At 45.8% G+C, this 21,908-nt stretch overlaps 1 protein-coding gene across 1 annotated transcript in view; it reads left to right on the top strand.

The window, feature by feature from the left end:
- Window positions 1–21,908, top strand: part of LOC120910469 (complexin-4-like) — a 91,455-nt gene that overhangs the window by 68,451 nt on the left and 1,096 nt on the right. The gene's annotated exons all lie outside the window — the stretch shown is intronic.

The following is a 21,908-nucleotide window of genomic DNA, read 5'->3' on the forward strand; positions in this document are numbered from 1 at the left end:
TAAAATCGGGAAATTCGAAAAATTATTTTTTTCCGTTTTTGTTTCATTCGTTTTTTTTATTGTTTCGGAAATTCTGTAAATTTTCGGATTTCCGAAAAAGCAAAAAACGGAAAAAACGAATGAAACGAAAAAATTTCGAATTTTTCTATTTTTTTATTTTTCAATTTTCGAAATTTCGAAATACGAAAATTCGTAAATACGAAAATACGAAAATTCGGAAATACCAAATTTCGAAAAATTCGAAAATCGAAAATTTTCGGATTTTTCAATTTTCGAATTTTCGAATTTTTCAATTTTCGAATTTTTCCATTTTCGAATTTTGAATTTTTCAGATTTGGAATTTTTCGAATTTCGAAAATTTAAAAAATCGAAGTTCAAAAATTGAAAATGGTTTCAAATTTCGAATTTTCGTATTTACGAATTTCGGAAATACGAAAATTCGAAATTTGAAAAATTTGAAAATTGAAAAATTCGAAAATCGAAATTTCGAAAATTGATTTTTTCAATTTTCGAAATTTCGATTTTTTCAATTTCGAATTTTCGTAAATACGAAACTTCGGAAATACGAAAATTCGAAATTCGGAAATTGAAAAATTCGGAAATTGAAAAATTCGGAAATTGAAAAATTCGAAATTTGAAAAATTGAAAAATTCGAAATTTCGAAAATTGAAAAAGCCAAAAAAAAATCGTATTTCCGAATTTCCGAAAATCCGAATTTCCGAAATTCGTAAATACGAAAATACGGGGGGGAACGGAAATACGAAAATTCGAAAATACGAAAATTCGTAAATCATTAGTAAGGCCTCATCTGGAATATGCAGTCCAATTTTCGGCACCAGTTCTCAAAAAGGATATCAGGGAACTGGAGAAAGTGCAGAGAAGGGCAACCAAACTGATAAGAGGCATTGAGGAGCTCAGCTATGAGGAAAGATTAGAATAACTAAATTCATTCACTCTTGAGAAGACGAGAATAAGGGGAGATATAATCAACATGTACAAATATATAAGGGGTCCATATAGTGAACTTGGTGTTGAGTTATTCACTTTACGGTCATCATTGAGGACAAGGGGGCACTCTTTACGTCTAGAGGAAAAGAGATTTAATCTCCAAATACGGAAAGGTTTCTTCACAGTAAGAGGAAAATGTGGAACAGACTCCCTCCAGAGGTGGTTCTGGCCAGCTCAGTAGATTGCTTTAAGAAAGGTCTGGATACTTTCCTAAATGTACAGAATATAACTGAGTACTAAGATTTGTAGGTAAAGTTGATTCAGGGTAAATCCGATTGCCTTTCGGGGAATCAGGAAGGAATTTTTTCCCCTGCTGTAGCAAATTGGATCATGCTCTGCTGGGGTTTTTTGCCTTCCTCTGGATCAACTGTGGGTATGGAGTTGGGTGTATGGGATTGTACTGTGTTTTTTATTTTTTTATTTTCTTGTTTGTTTATTTTTTATTTTTATTTTATTTTTGTGGTTGGACTGGATGGACTTGTGTCTTTTTTCAACCTGACTAACTATGTACACTACTGCGGTCGCTCCAATTTGAAAAAAGGTTCCTGTACTACTTCAATCCAAATTGTAGGCGAATTGTACCCATTGATTTCAATGGAAGTCGCCTCCAAGTCGGATCCCTGTTCACAGTGAGGCAACTTTACAGGAAGTCGCCCCAGTGTGAACCTGTTCTAAGGCAAGCACCTCCCTCCCACAGGGGAACTCCACGCCAAATTTAAAATAAAAAAACGGCGTGGGTTCCCCCTCCAAGAGCACACCAGGCCATTAGGTATGGTATGGATTTCAAGGGAAACCCCCTACGCCGAAAAAACGGCGTGGGGTCCCCCCAAATCCATACTAGACCCTTATCCGAGCACGCAGACCGGCCGATCAGGAAAGGGGTGGGGACGAGCAAGCGCCCCCCCTCCTGAGCCATACCAGACGGCATGCCCTCAACATGGGGGGTGGGTGCTTTGGGGCAGGGGGCGCCCTGCGGCCCCCCGACCCCAAAGCACCTTGCCCCCATGTTGATGGGGACAAGGGCCTCTTGCCGACAACCCTGGCCGTTGGTTGTCAGGGTCTGCGGGCGGGGGGCTTATCGGAATCTGGGAGCCCCCTTTAATAAGGGGGCCCCCAGATCCTTGCTCCCCACCCTATGTGAATGAGTATGGGGTACATCGTACCCCTACCCATTCACCTGGTGGAAGAAAAATGTCAATAAAAAAACACTACACAGGTTTTTAAAGTAGTTTATTAGGCAGCTCCGGGGGTCTTCTTCCGACTTCGGGGGTCTTCTTCAGACTTCTCCCTTCTGCCAGGCACCACCGATGTCTTCTTTCAGCTCTTTTACCAGCGGGGGCTCGGTCTTCTCCCTTCGGGGGGTCTTCCAACTCCTCCGCTCTCTTCTCCCAGTCTCCGACATAATTACCCTGTCACCACCTGGAGCATGCTGGGACTGTGACGTCATAAGAGGCCTATATAAAATCGCCGCTCACCGCACACCTGGCATTACAGCGGGAGGGAGCGTCGAGTCAACATCGAAGAAGAGAAGAAGGCGATGCAGAAGACCGGGCCCCCGCTGGTGAAAGAGCTGAAAGAAGACAGCGGTGGTGCCCGGCAGAAGGAAAAAAGAACCGGAGACCGGGAGAAGAGAGCGGAGAAGACCCCCCCCCGAAGTTGGAAGAAGGGAGAAGACCGGGCCCCCGCTGGTAAAAGAGCTGAAAGAAGAGAGCAGTGGTGCCCGGCAGAAGGGAGAAGTCTGAAGAAGACCCCCGATTTTGGAAGAAGACCCCCGGAGCTGCCTAATAAACGACTTTAAAAACCTGTGTAGTGTTTTTTTATTGACATTTTTCTTCCACCAGGTGAATGGGTAGGGGTGCTCATTCACATAGGGTGGGGGCCAGGATCTGGGGGCCCCCTTATTAAAGGGGCTCCCAGATTCCGATAAGCCCCCTGCCCGCAGACCCTGACAACCAACGGCAGGGTTGTCGGAAAGAGGCCCTTGTCCCCATCAACATGGGGGCAAGGTGCTTTGGGGTGGGGGGGCCGCAGGGCGCCCCCTTGCCCAAAGCACCCACCCCCCCATGTTGAGAGCATGCCACCTGGTACGGCTCAGGAGGGGGGGGCCGCTCACTCATCCCCACCCCTTTCCTGACCGGCCGGTCTGCGTGCTCGGATAAGGGTCTGGTATGGATTTGGGGGACCCCACGCCGTTTTTTTCAGTGTAGGGGGTTTCCCTTAAAATTCATACCAGACCTAAGGGCCTGGTATGCTCTTGGAGGGGGAACCCATGCCGGTTTTCTATTTAAAATTTGGCATTGAGTTCCCCTTCCTGGAGGCGACTTCAAGTTGTGTTATAAGTCGCGTTGTGATTCATACTCAAGTCGTGTTCAAGTTGCCTCCCAAAGTCGCACGTAAAGTCGTGTTTCCCCAGTGTGAACCGGCTCTAAATTGAATTTGTTTGTCCAAACCTGGAAAGACTAATAATACGCAGATTAGCGCATCTCTCATTTGTTTAGCCTCTAAACAACGATCCATGGTGGGTTTCTTTTCAGAGTGCACTTAAGCAGCTGCCGTCACTTAAGCAGCTGCCTTGTATGTGAACAGCCCTCTCCAGCTATATTGTAGGCTTTAGGGGGCAGTAAAAACAGGTGGTTAAGCCCCTGGCTACCTGAATCAAAGGGACATTAACTAGGGATGACAGATGAAATTCACCACATTTTTTTCAAAGCAAAATTGTTGGTTAAACTGGCCTAAATTTTGCCATGTGGACTCCCTAGGCAAATATTGATTTAAAAACAGACAATTAGGGATGAGCTTCATGTCCGAGTCAAACTCATGTTCGACTCGAACATCGTATGTTCGACCGTTCGTTGAAATATGAACGTTATGGGCCGTTTACGCCAAATTTGAGTGGCGTGTCATGGCCCATTATTCACTGGCTGATGATTGGCCAAGCATGCACTATGACCCGCATGCTTGGCCAATCACAGCGTGGCTTGGCTTTGGCCAATTATGGCTCAGAGGGTTTAGTACACGCCCCACACTATATAAGGCCGCCTGGAAGTCGGCCTTGTGTAGTGTGTTGCGGTGGTTAAGAGTAGACAGAGAGAGACAGAGAGAGAGAGTGTAATTTTTTCTAAGTTAGATAGAGCAGGCATGCTAGTCAGTTAGAGTTACAGTGTGTAGAGGATATATATGCATCCCAGGTGTTGTGCATATATATTGTGACAGGAAGTCCGGTAAATCTGTGGGTGTTGTCACAGACGGGACATACATGTCTGCCTTGTTTAGACAATACACTAATTGTTATTAGGCGTCGGCTGCAACAGTAGCCAGAAAAGGCTAAAGGCTGTTGGAGAACTTCAGAATGAGGCAATTAAGGCCTCTATAAGTAATCCAGAGGATTACCACTGAATTGCTGCTTCCTGAGGCTTTGTGAGGAAGGAGAGCAGCGTACTGAAAGTCTTCTGAGAAGGTGAGGAGAGTATTGATTTTTCTGTGTGATAAAAATCAAAAGACTATTGTTTTCCTGCTGTATGACCAGCAGTGTCAACCCAGCAGTAGGCTGTGCTAGACTCCATAGATAGGTTCCTGTGTGGAAGGTAGATGACCCAAGTGGCCAGGGTTTATTTTATGTTTGATTTTGTTTATGCTGTTTGGATGCTTGCACTTGTTTCCAGCAAGATGGAAGAATAAACCAAAATCTTTGTTTTCAACCGTCTTCGACTGCCTGTCTGTATAAATTCAGTGTGTAGTGAACCCATCCAAGGGGTCACACACCCCGCTACCGAGCTAACCCCTTACAATATTTATACACTGTATTGAGTTTAGGTAGATCCGCTCTTCCTAAGATACTGACAGGCAGGCAGGTGATTGTGCTAGCTGAAGTATTCTCACTTGGTGTACTGTATCCTCTGCAGAGTGTGCACCTAAGGCTACATGAATACAATTTCTGTTGTTCTCATATTATTACCACAGGCAGTGGCTTATCAGCAAGTATTCTCACTTGGTGTACTGTGTCCTCTGCACAGTGTGCACGTAAAGCTACATGAATACATTTGCTGGTGTTCTCATATTACTACCACAGGCAGGGATCTGCAAGTATTTTCACTTGGTGTACTGTGTCCTCTGCACAGTGTGCGCCTAAAGCTATGGGAATACAATTTCTGTTGTTCTCATATTATTACCACATGCAGTGGCTGATCAGCAAGTATTCTCACTTGGTGTACTGTGTCCTCTGCAGATTGTGCACCTAAAGCTACGCGAATACAATTTCTGTTGTTCTCATATTATTACCACAGGCAGTGGTTGATCAGCAAGTATTCTTACTTGGTGTACTGTGTCCTCTGCAGAGTGTGCACCTAAAGCTACGTGAATACAATTGCTGTTGTTCTCATATTAATACCACAGGCAGGGATCTGCAAGTATTTTCACGTGGTGTACTGTGTCCTCTGCACAGTGTGCACCTAAAGCTACGTGAATACAATTGCAGGTGTTCTCAGGTTAATACCACAGGCAGTGATCAGCAAGTATTGTCAGTATTTGTGCAGCTACATCTCCCTGCAGGCCATTAGTATGTTTGGAAGGACAACAAGGAGAGGCAGAGAGTCACGAGCCGATAAAAGAGGGCAAGCAGGCTCTGAGTCTAGAGGCAACAGTGCTGCTGGTCGTGGACGCTGTGCATCCTCATCAGCACGTGGCCATGGGACACGCTCGTCCTTTTTTTCGGCAGCTGGCTGTGTTTAAGCCGCAACATGCCGAAGACCTGGAAGAGTGGATGACCAAGCTGTCCTCATCCTCCTCATCCTCTCTTACCCAGGCTCAGGGTACTTTGTCCGGCAAAGCAGCTGCAAACGTGGCCTCTTCCCTCTGCTCAATGGCATCAGTCACTCCTTCCCTAGCCCCACCATGTCCTCCTGAGGAGTCCCCTGAACTGTTTGACCACAATGTTGGGTACATGCTGCAGGAGGATGCGCAGATTTTTGAAGGCTCCGATGATGGTACACAGCTAGAGGAAGGCAGTAACGTGAGCCCAGAGAGAGGGGGTGCCCAAGAAGTAAAGCAATCTGGCAGTCATGTTCCCCCAGCTGCAGCATACTGACAGGTTTGCTCAAGTGATGAGGAGGGAGGGGATGATGAGGTCACTGACTCCACATGGGTGCCTGATTGGAGAGAGGAGGAGGCACATCTCCAACGAGGCAGGATGCCCTACAGGGGCCAGCTTAAGGGCAGCACACCAACTGCATTGCACCGCAGAGCTCTGCATGTGCAGGGCGCTGCTGTCTCTCCGTGTTATTCCAAAAGTTCTTTGATGTGGGCCTTTTTTGAGATGAGTGCATCAGATCGCACCGCTGCTATTTGCAACATATGTCGCAAGCGCATCTCGCGTGGCCAAAACATCACCCACTTGGGCACCACATGCTTGACCAGGGCTGGACTGGGACAAAAATTTGGCCCTGGACTTCATCCAGACAGGCCTACTTTGACAGGTCTCTCCCATGGCGGCGGGACAACTCCCGCACCCCCCCCTCTCCCCCTTTACTAGCCACTAGCCGTTCTACTTTATTAGAGTAGAACGGCTGCTACTGGTACTTTTATAGGCAGTACCAGTGGGGAAGCTAGACATTATTATGGACAAGATTAGGCAGAAGTGAGAAACCCCCAGGCCATAGCTGTTGAGTCAGCTGTCTGTCTCCTTCCCCATGCTCATCTGTCGTTCCCCCTGCTCCTCTGGTCCTCCCCCTGCTTCTCTGTTCTCCCCAGGTGAGCGCTGCGGGAAGGGCGAGACAGAGGAGAGGAGGGGGGCGGCAGTCTGCTGTCACTGAAGCCGGCCCACTGAGCCATCGGCCCACCGGGAAACTCCCTGTAGTCCCAATGGCCAGTCCATCCCTGTGCTTGACCAGACATATGTCGACCTGCCATGCAGTTCATTGGCAAGCATACCTAAAAGACCCACTCAAAAGAACAAAGCGGACCTCTCCTTGCTCCTCATCAGCTGGGATCTCCAACCCCACTATACCTTCAGTCCTCTCTGAAGCCTGCACTGATACGAATTAAGGTGTAAAATTAATAAAGTACTTGCTGGCAATCTGTTATCGGTACACCAACGTCAGATTGTAGCAGGCAAATTTCCCTGCCCCAGCAGCTGCAGCGCCAAAAGAAGTTCGCTCCCAGCCATCCACATGCCCAGAGGTTGAATGCTAGCTTGGCTAAATTGCTAGCACTTCAACTGCTGCCTTTTCAGTTGGTAGACTCTGCCCCCTTCCGTCTCTCTACCGGCATGTGGAGGGCAATGTCCATGCCTCACTGGACAGGGCGGACAGGGCGGTCAGCGGTAAGGTGCATATTACTGCTGACTCATGGTCCAGCAGGCATGGACAGGGACGTTACCTATCTTTTACGGTGCATTGGGTGACTCTGCTGGCAGCTGGGAAGGATGCAGGACAAGGTACAGTAGTGTTAAAGGTTGTTCCGCCACCACGCCTCCAAAATGCTACTACTGGTGATTGTGACGCATCTCTCTCCTCCACCCCCTCCTCGTCTTCTTCCTCCGTGGCCACTTCCTGTGCTGATTTGTCCTCGGAACCAGCGGTGCTCCGTAGGCGTTCAAGGGGCTACGCAGGTAAGCAGGCAAAAATATGCCATGTGGTGCTTGAGCTGGTGTGCTTGGGGGACAGGAGCCACACTGGGGCAGAGGTTCTGTCAGCTCTGCAGGGGCAGGCTCAGAGGTGTTTGACGCCACTCCAGCTTAAGCCAGGAATGGTGGTTTGCGACAATGGCACCAACCATCTCTCCGCCCTCCAACAGGGACAACTGACCCATGTGCCCTGTTTTGCTCATGTCCTTAAAGGAGTTGTAAAGGAAAAATATTTTTTGGCTAAAATTAATGTCTGCAAGGTAGACAGACAGAATAGTGTAATGATTCTGTTAAACATGTAAATACCTATTAAATTCCTTCATCTATATCACCTCCGGCGTTCTAATTTCTGTTCTCTCATTCACTTCCTGGTTTGCGGCGCTCGTTCATGTAAGAACTAAATTCCCCAGTATGCATTGCGGCACGCCCAGTAATTCACACCTCCTTGAAGTCTCTAACACGTAGAGAGTCCTGCCACACAGATGTAGTTCCCAGGAGGGGGCGAGCATGTCACTGACCACCGCAGTAAAGCCTCCCTTCACTGTGGTGAGTAATAATCAGACAAGCAGGAAGTGAACAGAACAGAGAAGAAATAGAGCAACTTCTGAGCAAAAACGAACAACGAGGAAGTGAAAAGAGGAGTGTTTGCAGGTAAAGGATGCTTATTATGAAAAAAAAAAAATCCTTTACAACCCTTTTAACTTGGTGGTGCAGCGGTTCTTGGGCAGGTACCCGGGCTTACAGGATGTCCTGAAGCAGGCCAGGAAAATCTGTGTGCATTTCCGACTGACATAATGCCAGTGCTCGGCTGGCTGACCTCCAAAAGCAATACAACCTGCCCAAGAACCGCCTAATCTGTGACAGGCCCACCAGGTGAAACTCTACGTTGGCCATGCTGCAGCGGCTGCACACGCAGCAGAGGGCCATCAATGAGTATCTGTGCCAATATGGCACCAGGACAGGGTCAGGGGAGCTTGTTTTTTTTCATGATCAGGGATGCATGCACTGTTCTGTCACCATTTGAGGAGGCCACGTGGATGGTGAGCAGTGACAGTGCATGCATCAGTGACAGTCCCTCTTATCCACCTGTTGGAACACATGCTGCATGGAATAATGGACAGGGCACTTGAGGTAGAACAGAGGGAGGAAGAGGAGGACTTCCTTACCTCTCAAGGCCCCCTTTATTCAGACAGTGTTCCTGCTTGCCCGTCTATCACACAGGAAAAGGAGGAGGAGGATTGTGTCAGCATGGAGGTGGAGCATAGCACTCAGCATCAGCAGCAGTCTTCAAGGGATCAATTACAGTCCCAAGAAACCCATGGACTTGTACGTGGCTGTGAGGAGGTCATCCTCAGTGACCCAGAGGACTCCGCACTGAATGCCTCAGCAAACCTATGCTGCATGGCCTCCCTGATCCTGCAAAGCCCATGGAAGGATTCTTGTATTCGTGCTATCAAGGAGAGGGATTATTACTGGCTGGCAACCCTCCTAGATCCACGTTACAAGGGCAGGGGCGTAACTAGAAATCACAGGGCCCCATAGCAAAATGTTGTATGGGGCCCCCCAGAGCCGCCCTAGTGTCAATGCAGCGTGACCTGTGCCCCATGCAGCGTGACCTGTGCCCCATGCAGCGTGACCTGTGCCCCATGCACCGTGACCTGTGCCCCATGCACCGTGACCTGTGCCCCATGCACCGTGACCTGTGCCCCATGCAGCGAACGTGCTCGAACGTTCGAATTAAAAAAAGTGCTAATTTTAAAGCCCAATATTCAAGTTATTGTTGGAAAACGTCTTTGAGAACCCGGGTCTTGCCCCAGGGAACATGTATCAATGGAAAAAAAACGTTTTAAAAACTGTAGTTTTTTCTTGAGCAGCGATTTTAATGATGCTTAAAGTGAAAAAAAAAAATCCTTTAAATATGGTACCTGCTGGGTGTCTATAGTAGTGGCACGTGTTTAGAAATGTCCCTTCACAACATGAGATTACTATATATATACATACACACAGCATAATGTATGTTTTATGTAGTACTTTTTGAATGAATAAACTGCAATATTTATTGTGAAGCGCCAGTTTATGAGTTGAGGACACATCTAACATTCACATGCATTAAACAAATAAATATAGCACAGATGTAACAACAAAATAATTTAATCTGTATGCTATACTAACAATAAAACACACCACACTGTGTGATAATGGTTCCCTCGCAGGGAATTTCTAAAACAAGTTGCAACAACTGGGACTCCTTCTGCACTATATTTCTATTCAGGCTCCAATGTGTGGGACCCCTGCTGCCCCAATGCGTATGCACACATGTGTTAATCTGTGCAGAAGAGTAAGTTTGGGATTGCTGAGTATGCCGGCTTGTGGCCCCTCTCCTCAGGCTGCCTGCCCTGGGCCACTCACTCCTCAGTGCCCATCAAATGCAGCCTGATTAGTGCCCATCAATGCAGCCTTGCCAGTGCCCATCAAATGCAGCATGATCAGTGCTCATTATTGCAGCCTTACCAGTGCCCATACAATTCAGCGTGATCAGTGCCCATCAAATGCAGCCTGATCAGTGCCCAGTAATGCAGCCTTACCGCCTTACCAGTGCCCATCAAATGCAGCTTGATCAGTGCCCATCAATGCAGCCTTGCCAGTGCTCATCAAATGCAGCTTGATCAGTGCCCATCAATGCAGCCTTGCCAGTGCTCATCAAATGCAGCTTGATCAGTGCCCATCAATACAGCCTTGCCAGTGCCCATCAAATGCAACCTTGCCAGTGCCCATCAAATGCAACCTTACCAGTGTCCATCAAATGCAGCCCGATCAGCGCCCATGAAATGCAGCCTTGCCAGTGTCCATCAAATGCAGCCTAATCAGTGTGCAGCAATGCAGCCTGATCTGTGTCTAGCAATGAAGCCTGGCATGTGTCTGAATCTGGGATTTGAATATCCCAGCGCCATCCCGTCCTCCCCTCCCTCAGTCCACCTCCTCCTCCTCCAGTGGCCGCTGTAACAAAGTCCCGGCTCCTATAATTTACATCACACTGATTCAATTTGCCAATGAATCAGTGTTCACCCATCACTAGAGCTGGGACTTTGTAACAGCGGCCGCTGGAGGAGGAGGAATAGGAGGACCAAGGTAGGGGAGGTCGGTGCACCTTGACAATGAGAACGGCATTCCTGCTGTGGAAAAAGTAAAGGAACGTTGTTCCCATGCGTTCCCGCAGGACTTGAGCCCTGGGTGTTCACACCCATGTGATTCAATTCCTGTCCGAATTTGCAGATCGCACTGCGATATGCGAACTGATTTGGGGGTGCCATTAAGTTTTAATTGGCACTCCCAGCAGTTCATATGGGGCAGTGTAAACTGCCGACAGGAGACATGCGATGTGGGAACTGCTCTGCATTTGCGATTCCTGTGCGGGCTGCGACTCCAGAAATGGTGGAGGGTCCTTTTGACCTTTTCTTTGTATTTAAGGAGGCACAGCAGCCCACACAGTATAAATGGGCTGCCATGCCCACACAAAATACACCTTGCAGAGCCACATTAGTGTGAACTAAAGGAAAAAATCCCCCCCTCTACTGCTTAAGAACCCCCACAAACAAAACTCCCCACTGAAAAACACCACCCTCCCTCATATATCCCCACAATATTAACCCCCCTGTCTCTGATCAAACCTCAAGGCAAAAATATCTCCCTCATATCTAATGCTAAATAATATCTCCCTTCATTTAACAAACTTCCCACCCAGAACCAAATCCCTGCCAACCACCCCCTGTAAACTTCCCTACAAGAAACTTACAGGGGGGAGGGGGGTCCTTCTCCAAAAGCAAACCCACCCCCTTTCCTTAACCTTCCCACTAAAATAAACTGCTCCAGGCAGGAATTCTCACCCCCTCCTTCCTCCACATAGAAAGCCATGCTTCTCCACCTACCTGACCTCATCTTCAGAAATCGGCACGGCACAGGCAGGAAATGAAATCTTCTGCATCTCCGGTCTCCCTTCGGCTGTGTCAGAGCTGTGAAGTCTCTAGGAGATCCCTCGGCAGTGTGCTCTCATTGGCAGAGCGTGCCTGGAGCAGTGTGTGTGTGTAAGCAGCCACAGCTGCTAACGGGAACAACGTTCCTGCCGGGCCCCCCTGATCCTCACTCGGCTGCGGGCCCCATAGCGCCCGCGTGGGTCGCTATGGTGGTAGTTCCGCCACTGTACAAGGGTAAGGTTGCGGACCTTATCTTGCTGGCGCAGAGGGAGCAGAGGATGAAACATCTTCGGGAGGCCTTGCAGAAAGGTCTGTGCAATGCGTTCCCAAAGACTGGGAGGCTACAAAATCCTGGTCCTGGACAACGTGTTGCTGAGGCTTCAGTCAGTCAAAGAAGGAGCGGTGGAGAAGGTGGCCATTTGACCGATGACCAATTTTTTAGTCCGCAGCCCCAAGGTATGAGCGGTTCCAGCAACCATCACCAGCGTCTGTTTTACATGGTGCGGGAATACCTAGGGGTAAGAGACTTGGACACCTTTCCCACCGAAAATCCTCTGGGTTACTGGGTCTTAAGGATGAATCACTGGCCAGAGCTTGCACAGTATGCAATTGAGCTACTGGTCTGTCCTGAATCCAGTGTTCTTTCAGAACGCATATTTAGTGCTTCTGGAGGCTTTGTAACCAATCACAGGGTGCGCCTGTCCACCGACTCCGTCGATCAACTGACCTTCCTAAAAATGAATCAGTCTTGGATCACCACCAGCTACCAAGTACCTGATGCTGATGTAACCAAATATTTTTTTTTTAAATGTCAGATCCCTTCAAGACTGTCTATGCTGATGCTGAGTGACTATCCTCTTCCTCCTCAATGATCATGTTGATAGCTTGTAAGAAAATTTTTGGTTCTGGGCACCGCCACCAGTGGCTAAGGCCCAGTTTTTCTGCCCCTGTTTAACAGGGGCGTGTATTTACAATTTTTTGATGCAATACTTTGCAGCAGGGCTCATTCCAGTGCTCCAACTAGAGTATCTGTGAGGGGTTGCAGTGTTGTGGCACCAGCACCACCACCAACAAAGGCCCAATTTTGCTGCCCCTGTTCAATAGGGGCATGTAATTACAATTATTGATCTAACATTTAACAGCAGGGCCCATTCCTGCGCCCACCAAGAGTAACTGTGAGGACTTAGTGTTGTGGCACCAGCACCACCACCAAAGGCCCAATTTTTCAACAATGTTCACAATGTTCAACAATGGCATGTAATTAAAAATGTTGATATAATAGTTCACAGCAGGGCGTTCCAGCGCCCACCAAGACTAACTGTGAGGGCTTACAGTGTTGTGGCAACACCAACACCTAAGGCCCAAATTTCTGCAGAGTATATTCGGCAGGCCCCTACTTTTAAACATCCAACTTACAAACGACTCCTACTTGCAAACGGAAGGAGACAACAGGAAGTGAGAGGAAATCTACCCCTAGGAAGGGAAATTCTCTCCTGTAAGATGTGAGGGTTGTGGCGCTGTCTCGGCTGGGGCTAGATATATCAATTAATGATAAGGTGGACTTGTGTGTGTGAACCAGATGAGGGGATCCAAACAACACAAGCGCCCAAAAAGTTCCTGGTGTGAGTAAGCAATGCAGTCTAACTCTCAGACATGGAGTATGCTGTATATAATAAACGCGACAAGATTATAAATGTGAGGTGTGTGTAACAATAGAGGCACTAAGTGGCATCACAAGGTGCCCAATGTGTGTGACAGTCAGTCACAAAAATAAACAAACCAAAATGTGCACTAAGTGAAAACCAGTACAAAAAATTTAAATAAAAATAAACAGATACAATAAATGTATGGTGACAGATGGCCGCCTCCCAGCATTAAATACGCTGGATCAGGATTGGCTGTGCGCAGGTGAACAACTCAGAAGTTGTTAATTATAATCATCTATTAGTCCAAAAGTGATAAATTCAAAAGAATATAGTTCATTAATCCACGTGGGGTGATCAAATGCAGAAAAAAATCAAAAATCAAAAAATATAATAAACAGTAGTGTTCGTGAACAGATGGTTCCAATCAAGGTGACTAGTCACAGTATGCAGTTGGTGAAAGTTCACGCAGTGATTCCGGTGCTCCCCCTCCTGGGTCCCCACTCACCAGAGACACTCACCCCTGCAGGGGTAAAGTGCATATATGTGTATAATCTCCAACGGCAGGGCTTTCTCCTTCCTGGGTCCTCTGGGTGGAAATTCCAATCCCGGTGGTTCAAATCTCCTTGACTTTCCGAGTTCCTCCAGGGGAAAGAAATGAGCTCATATAGCGTGGTATGTTCAAAAAATAGGTGGTAATTTATTCGCACTGCCACTCATGGCATGCACAGAATAGGCAAGTTAATACAAAAATAAATAAATAAATAATAAAACTGGAACCGAGTTCCCAATAAAAGAATTAAAAACAAAGGAAAAAACAGGTATGCAGCTAGCTGTACACTAGAAGTAACTTCCCAGCACAGCACTCGTGTTCTCTAAGAAATGTCAGCGCCAGCCTGGGAACGGCGTGCGTTCCAAACACAAACAGCTGGTTAACCCGGAAGTGCGTGTGGGCGTGCGTGTATCCGCTTTACGCACGTTTCGTAAGTATAACGTCTTCTGAAGCGGGTACACGCCTGCCGCAGCTTGCGGCTTAAATAGCAAGCGTCAACGTGGAGAGACCCTCCCACATTAAAGTGATAGCCAATCGTGGGAATTTGCAGGAGTTTCCCCGTCCAATCGCGGCTGATATGAAGGTGGTCTCAGGGCATTTTTGGGGGAGAGGGAGGGGAGACAATGCGGGTTCATCTAGCCCAGCTACGCTGATACCCCAACCCCAGCCCCAGATATGGCCTCTATTTATTTATTTTTGTATTAACTTGCCTATTCTGTGCATGCCATGAGTGGCAGTGCGAATAAATTACCACCTATTTTTTGAACATACTACGCTATATGAGCTCATTTCTTTCCCCTGGAGGAACTCGGAAGGTCAAGGAGATCTGAACCACCGGGATTGGAATTTCCACCCAGAGGACCCAGGAAGGAGAAAGCCCTGCCGTTGGAGATTATACACATATATGCACTTTACCCCTGCAGGGGTGAGTGTCTCTGGTGAGTGGGGACCCAGGAGGGGGAGCACCGGAATCACTGCGTGAACTTTCACCAACTGCATACTGTGACTAGTCACCTTGATTGGAACCATCTGTTCACGAACACTACTGTTTATTATATTTTTTGATTTTTGATTTTTTTCTGCATTTGATCACCCCACGTGGATTAATGAACTATATTCTTTTGAATTTATCACTTTTGGACTAATAGATGATTATAATTAACAACTTCTGAGTTGTTCACCTGCGCACAGCCGATCCTGATCCAGCGTATTTAATGCTGGGAGGCGGCCATCTGTCACCATACATTTATTGTATCTGTGTTTATTTTTATTTTTATTTTTTGTACTGGTTTTCACTTAGTGCACATTTTGGTTTGTTTATTTTTGTGACTGACTGTCACACACATTGGGCACCTTGTGATGCCACTTAGTGCCTCTATTGTTACACACACCTCACATTTATAATCTTGTCGCGTTTATTATATACAGCATACTCCATGTCTGAGAGTTAGACTGCATTGCTTACTCACACCAGGAACTTTTTGGGCGCTTGTGTTGTTTGGATCCCCTCATCTGGTTCACACACACAAGTCCACCTTATCATTAATTGATATATCTAGCCCCAGCCGAGACAGCGCCACGACCCTCACATCTTTTTTCTATTCTTTTGTGTCCTCTAGGGGATCACTCTTCGGGGGGCAGCAGTCTCTCTATATATTCATTAGTTATTCAACACACCTTCCCCTCTTTCTACTACTCCCAGACTGTTCCCAAGCGCGGTACTTTCCTCTATTTATCTCTCCTGTAAGGCCCAGTACACACACATCCGAGAAACTAGACGGGCAAAACACATCGTTTTGCTCGTCGAGTTCCTTGTGAAGCTGCCGAGGATCTCGGCGAGCCAAGTTTCCTCATTGACTAACGAGGAAATAGAGAACATGTTCTCTATTTGGCCCGACGAGATCCTCGTCGGTTTCCTCGGCCAAAAGTGTACACACGACCGGGTTTCTCGGCAGAATACGGCTCGAGTTTCTGGCTGAATTCTGCCGAGAAACTCGGTCGTGTGTACGGGGCCTAAGAGGTGTCTCCTCTTCACTGATGCTTTATCATCAATCCTTGTTTCACTAAAAACCCCAAATGTTCAAAAAAACATTGGGACAGAAAGTGAGGTGAAATCTTCTGAACAGATGCACAGACAGCAAAACAAATGCTACAGGGGTGATAACCCTTCCCTATGTTTTCCAAAAAGCTTAAAAATAGATTTTCTTTTGCTGGAGCTACACTTTAAAAATGTACCAGTTCAAAATTACAAACGCCTTTCCTTTTTTTAAGTTGGGTGCGGGGTTCCCCTCTTAAAGCGGGGGTTCACACTAAAAAAAAATTCTTGGTCTACCATCCATTCCAGCATACTAGCATCAGCTACGGTATGCCTTTATTTATTTTTTTTGGCGCTGTACTTACAGTTTAATCCTTTAGTTTAGTTTCAGACTCCCGCGGGGAGTAGGCGTTCCTATGAAGAGGGGAACATGATTGACCGCCGGCTATGGCGCCGTATAGCGTTGTGAAGTGCCGAGTCCTACTCTGGCTATTTTCGGAACACGTGACACGCCATAGCCGGCCGTCAATCATGTTCCCCTCTTCATAGGAACGCCTATTTCCTGCGGGAGTCTGAAACGAAAGTGACGGATTAAACAGTAAGTACAGCGCAAAAAAAGGCATACTGTAGCTGACGCTGGTATGCTGGTTTGGATGGTACATTGTTGTTTTTTAGGGTGAACCTCCGCTTTAATATCCATACAAGACCCAAGGGGGCTGGTAATGGCCTGGGGGGGGGGGGGGTTGACCCATGCCATTTTTATCAATGATTTTCATTCATATTCCCGGGACTAGACATTACATTAAAGCCGCAAGCAGTTTTAAATTACTTTTTTCCTATAGAAATGTAATTTTGTGCAGGGACAGTTCTAAACACGGGAAACACGTGCCACTTCACAGGCATACTATTGACACCCAGCAGGTACGATATTTAAAGGAATGTTTCACTTTTTTTTTTCACTTTAAGCATCATTAAAATCACTGCTACCGAAAAAACTGCAGTTTTTACAACTTTTTTTTGCATTGATACATGTTACCTGGGGCAGGACCCGGATCCCCAAACCCTTTTTAGGAAAAAATTTGCATATTAGTTTTTAAATCTAGCACTTCTGATTTCTAATGTGATATCTGGGTACATGAGGGGTTTGGGCTAATTAGAGTTAGGGTCTGTATTATACAAAATAAAATACATTTATCCCTGGCTGATGGTCACCGCTCAGATGGAGTTCAGTATCTGCTCTCTCCTTATCCAGTTAGTCTCATGGATATCCCTGTGGCAATCTCTAGACAGAGCTCATAATCACAGAAAAACTACCATAATGTTGTATGTAAAACCTCCAAAGATTTTATTCAAACTATGTATAACACATTAAAAACCTTGTAAAATAGCATTCCAATATAGGATCTGGGAGACCCCACTACCCACCCCTGACCATTCTGAGTACTCCACATTTTTTACCACCCTCTGAACTCACCCTTGTAGCCAGTTTTCAAGTCATGTACTCACCCTATGGTCCATGCCAATGGACCTTACTTTGTACAGTAAACATTTTGCAAAATCCAGATACACCATGTCTACAGGCTTTCCTTTATCTAGATGGCAACTCACCACCTCATAGAAGGTTATTAGATTGGTTTAGCAAGAACGATTCTTCATGAATCCATGCTGATTACTGCTAATGATACCGTTCTCATTACTAAAATATTGTATATATTCCCTTATCCCCTCCAATAACTTGCATACTATTGATGTTAGGCTAACTGTTCTGTAATTCCCAGGGGTGAATTTTGGGCCCTTTTTAAATATTGGACTGTCTGTCAGTAAAAATTAAGAACAATGGTCTGGCAATTACTTGACTGAGTTCCCTAAGTACCCTCGGGTGCAAGCCATCTGGTCCCAGTGATTTATTAATGTTAAGTTTCCCAAGTCTAGTTTTAATTCTGTCCTTTGTTAACCAAGGAGGTGCATCCTGTGACGTGTCAGGAAGATAAACACTGCAGTTTTGGTTACTGAAGCCCTCCGATTCCCTCATGAAGACAAGAAGAATAAATTCAATACCTTCGCCATTTCACCATCCTTTGTAACCCGATATCCTTCCTCATTCTTTATGAATATGCCAATATGGTCTGTCCCTTTTTTACTGTTTACATACTTTAAAGCATTTCTTGGGATTTTTTTTGCTCTCCTCCGTTATGTGTTCTATCTAATTGCACCCCTACATTTCTTTTTGCATTAATTGCATAAATATATTATTTATATTATATATAAAGTCTGAATGCTGGTGATGATCTCTCAACCTTGAATTTTTTTGAAGGCCTTCTCCTTTGCTTTTTATATGCATTTTTACATTGATGTTAAGCCATCCAGGACTTTTGTTTGCATTGGGATGCATTGGCAAATGCCCTTATTTAATATGCTCTTAAAGCGAACCCATATCTCCTCCATGTTCTTTGTTTCTAAGATTTTATCCCAATTTATATCTTCTAGCAAGGTTCATAGTTTAGGCAATTTGGCTCTTTTGAAATTCAGTGTCTTTGTATTTACCTCATGTTTCCTATTTGGTTAATTTATACTGAAGCCAATTGACCTGTGATCGCTCTTTCCTAAATTGCCCCATATTTCCACATGCGTGATCAGGTCTGTATTGTTGACATTCAGTAGATCCAGTAACGCTTTATTTCTAGTTGGTAAATCTACCATCTGACCCATGCAATTGTCCTGCAAGACATTTAGGAAATGGTGTGCCTTAGACAAATGTGTGGTTCCCTACGCCCAGTCTATGTCTGGATAATTAAAATCCTCCATTATGATAACAATTCCCATCTTTGCTGCTAATCTAAATTGTGATAGGAGGTCTGCCTCCCCCTCCTCCCTCAGGTTAGTGGGCCCTAACATATTCCCAGTATTATTTTCACATAAGGATTCCACCTCCTCCCTAGCTCCCTTAGTGGTGTCATCTCTCACATTCACTTGCACATTATTCTTGATATGCAGGCATACCCCTCCCCTTTTTTACCCTCTCTATCTCTGCGAAAAAGGGTATACTCCTGAATGGTTGCCAGCCAATCATGAGAGCTGTTGAACCAAGTCTCTGAAAAGCCCACAAAATCCAAATTCTCCTTGTACAGCAGTATCAGTTACCCATCTTGTCCGCCAGGCTCCTGGCATTGGTGAGCATGCCATGTAGTTTAGACCGGTTGCATACTATCCTCTTATTGGGTGTTCCGAGATTGCAACTAGGACTTGTTACTATACTTACCTTGGGTTTTTGTGCTTTAGTCAACCTACCACTAATGCCCCCAATACTACCCTCTGGACTATGTTCCACACTGACTATATCTACCTCTGAACCCCCCCCCCCCCATCGCCTAGTTTAAAAACCTCTCTAACTTTTTGGCTATCATTTCTCCCAGCACATCTGCACCCTCCTCATTTAGGTGCAGTCTGTCCCTTCTATTGTACTGGTGAGCGACTGAGAAAGTCTCTTGTGATGTTAACACAGGCGAAGGCAAAGAGCAAATGAACCGGAAGGCTTTAATTAGACAGAGCTGACGAGCAGGATCATCAACAGGTGGATCACTGTGGAGAGATAGGAGCTGGCAATTAGCTGACAGCTGAGCTGCCAGCACAGAGATTTCTTCATCTTGTGACGAAATCTTTCAAGCATAAGGTCTAGCTATAAGTCCAAGCATGCCTGTGCAAGCTGTCAGAACAACACCTGGAGTACCAAAAATGTCCTACCCCTGATCTAAAGCATAGGGTTCTCTCTTCCCTCCAGATCCATGCTTCAAAGGCTTTACAGCATCAGGCATCTGTTTCTGATATTTGCAAGGCTGCCACCTAAGCTTTACGGGGTGGATTTTCAGGCCTCATCCAATGACAGTTTTGGGTATAAGGTGCTGCAAGTTGCTCTGTTCCGTCTGTTACGTCAGTATGTTGGCATTGTTTACTGTGCTTCCCAGGGCCCCCTTCAGCCCCACCCTCAACCTCACCCTGTCCACCCCCAACCCCACCTCGAAAAAATCCTTGCATGTAACAATCAGACAGGCTGATTGTACCCAAGTCGGTCTATCACTTGTGTACAATCAGCCTACTAATAGATGGTTTGAATCTTAGCCGATCCCTGCTAAACTAAGTTAAATTCATCTTTGGCTGTCACTGACAGTAACAGTGACAGTAATATAATGATCAGTATATGGCAGTCTGTAGTATGTGCAGGAGAAGGGTGTGGAGTATATGGTGGTGGGTAGTATGTGTAGGATGGTGTCAGTAGGGCAATAGACAGTGTAAATTTATTTTTTATGTTTATTTTTTACAATAAAAAAATTTGTGGGAGGTGTCAGTAGCTGTTTGTGGACAGCTTTACCCCAGATGCCTGCATACTTAGATGGGCCTGTTTTAATCATCAACCATGTGAGTTTCTAAATGTTATACCTTCATTAACCACTTAAAGTGGTTGAAAAACACTTTTTTTTTACTTTTACCTACAGGTAAGCTTATAACAAGGCTTACCTGTAGGTAAGGAGAATATCTTCTAAACCTGCACGGTTTAGGAGATATTCCCCTCGCAATGCTCCGCTGATTGCAGCGGCGCATGCGCAGGGGGGATCTACGGCGAAAGGACCGGCAGTCGCCGGACCTTGCCGAACTTAAATCTCCCGCGCATGCGCGGGAGTGACGTCATCGCTGGAGCGGCGATACCCGGAAGACACGCCGAGTCAAGGTGATATCTCGCTCGGCGTGGACCAGGTAAGTTCTACACACCTCGTTCCGAGGTAAGTATTTCATAATTCGGTGCATTATGACTTTTGCCTTGCAGGAGAAAAAAAAATTTTTGATGCGGGTTTACAACCGCTTTAAGACCCGGACCAAAATGCAGGTAAAGGACCCGGACGGTTTTTGTGATTCGGCACTGTGTCGTTTTAACTGACAATTGTGCGGTCGTGCGACGTGGCTCCCAAACAAAATTGGCGTCCTTTTTTTCCCACAAATGGAGCTTTCTTTTGGTGGTATTTGATCATTTGTTGCGCTATAAACAAAAATAGAGCGACAATTTTGAAAAAAATGCAATATTATTTTCCTTTATGCTATAATAAATATCCCCCAAAAATATATAAAAAAAAAATAATTTTCCTCAGTTTAAGCCGATACGTATTCTTCTACCTATTTTTGGTAAAAAAATCGCAATAAGCGGTTATCGATTGGTTTGCGCTAAATTTATAGTGTTTACAAAATAGGGGATAGTTTTATTGTATTTTTATAACAAAAATGTGTTTACTACTAATGGCGGTGATCAGTGATTTTTTTTTTTCCGTGACCGCGACATTATGGCGGACACATCGGACCATTTTGAATCATTTTTGGAACAATTGTCATTTTCACAGCAAAAAATGCTATAAAAATGCATAGTTTACTGTGAAAATGACAAATGCAGTTTGGGAGTTAACCACTAGGGGCGCTGAAGGGGTTAAGTGTGACCTCATATGTGTTTCTAACTGTAGGGGAGCCGGGCTGGACGTGTGACGTCATTGATCGTGCTTCCCTATATCAGAGAACACACGATCAATGACAGCGCCACAGTGAAGAACGGGGAAGCTCTGTTCACACACAGCTCTCCTCGTTCTTCAGCTCCGGGGACCGATCGCGGTACGTGCTTGTGCCCAGCCGTGCCATTCTGCCGACGTATATGTGCAGGAGGCGGCCCTTAAGTGGTTAAATGTAACCCTATTGCTACACTCTCTTTTATTTTATACTCAGTTGTGACATGACACTACTCTTATATCAAGACATTGCTTGTATATCAAGTCAAAATTTATAAAAAAAAGTGTTGCTTGTCTTGCAAAATGCTCTCAAACCAAGTTACTCTCAAACCAAGGTTTTACTGTTATTATTTTCACAGTGCCTCAGTTGGGTGCTGTAGACGGTTATGGCTTGATTTTTACATAATCGCCCTGGTTTTACTGAAGCTGGCAACCCTGATGGGGCCCCCTAGTGGCAGTGCCCGAGTTTCCGAATGGTCAGTCCGCCCCTGCTGCTCCATAACTTGTTGAAAGTTTCTTCTTCCATTCTTCCAATAAAG

This window comes from Rana temporaria, chromosome 1 (genome assembly GCF_905171775.1).
Source record: "Rana temporaria chromosome 1, aRanTem1.1, whole genome shotgun sequence".
Taxonomy (NCBI): domain Eukaryota; kingdom Metazoa; phylum Chordata; class Amphibia; order Anura; family Ranidae; genus Rana; species Rana temporaria.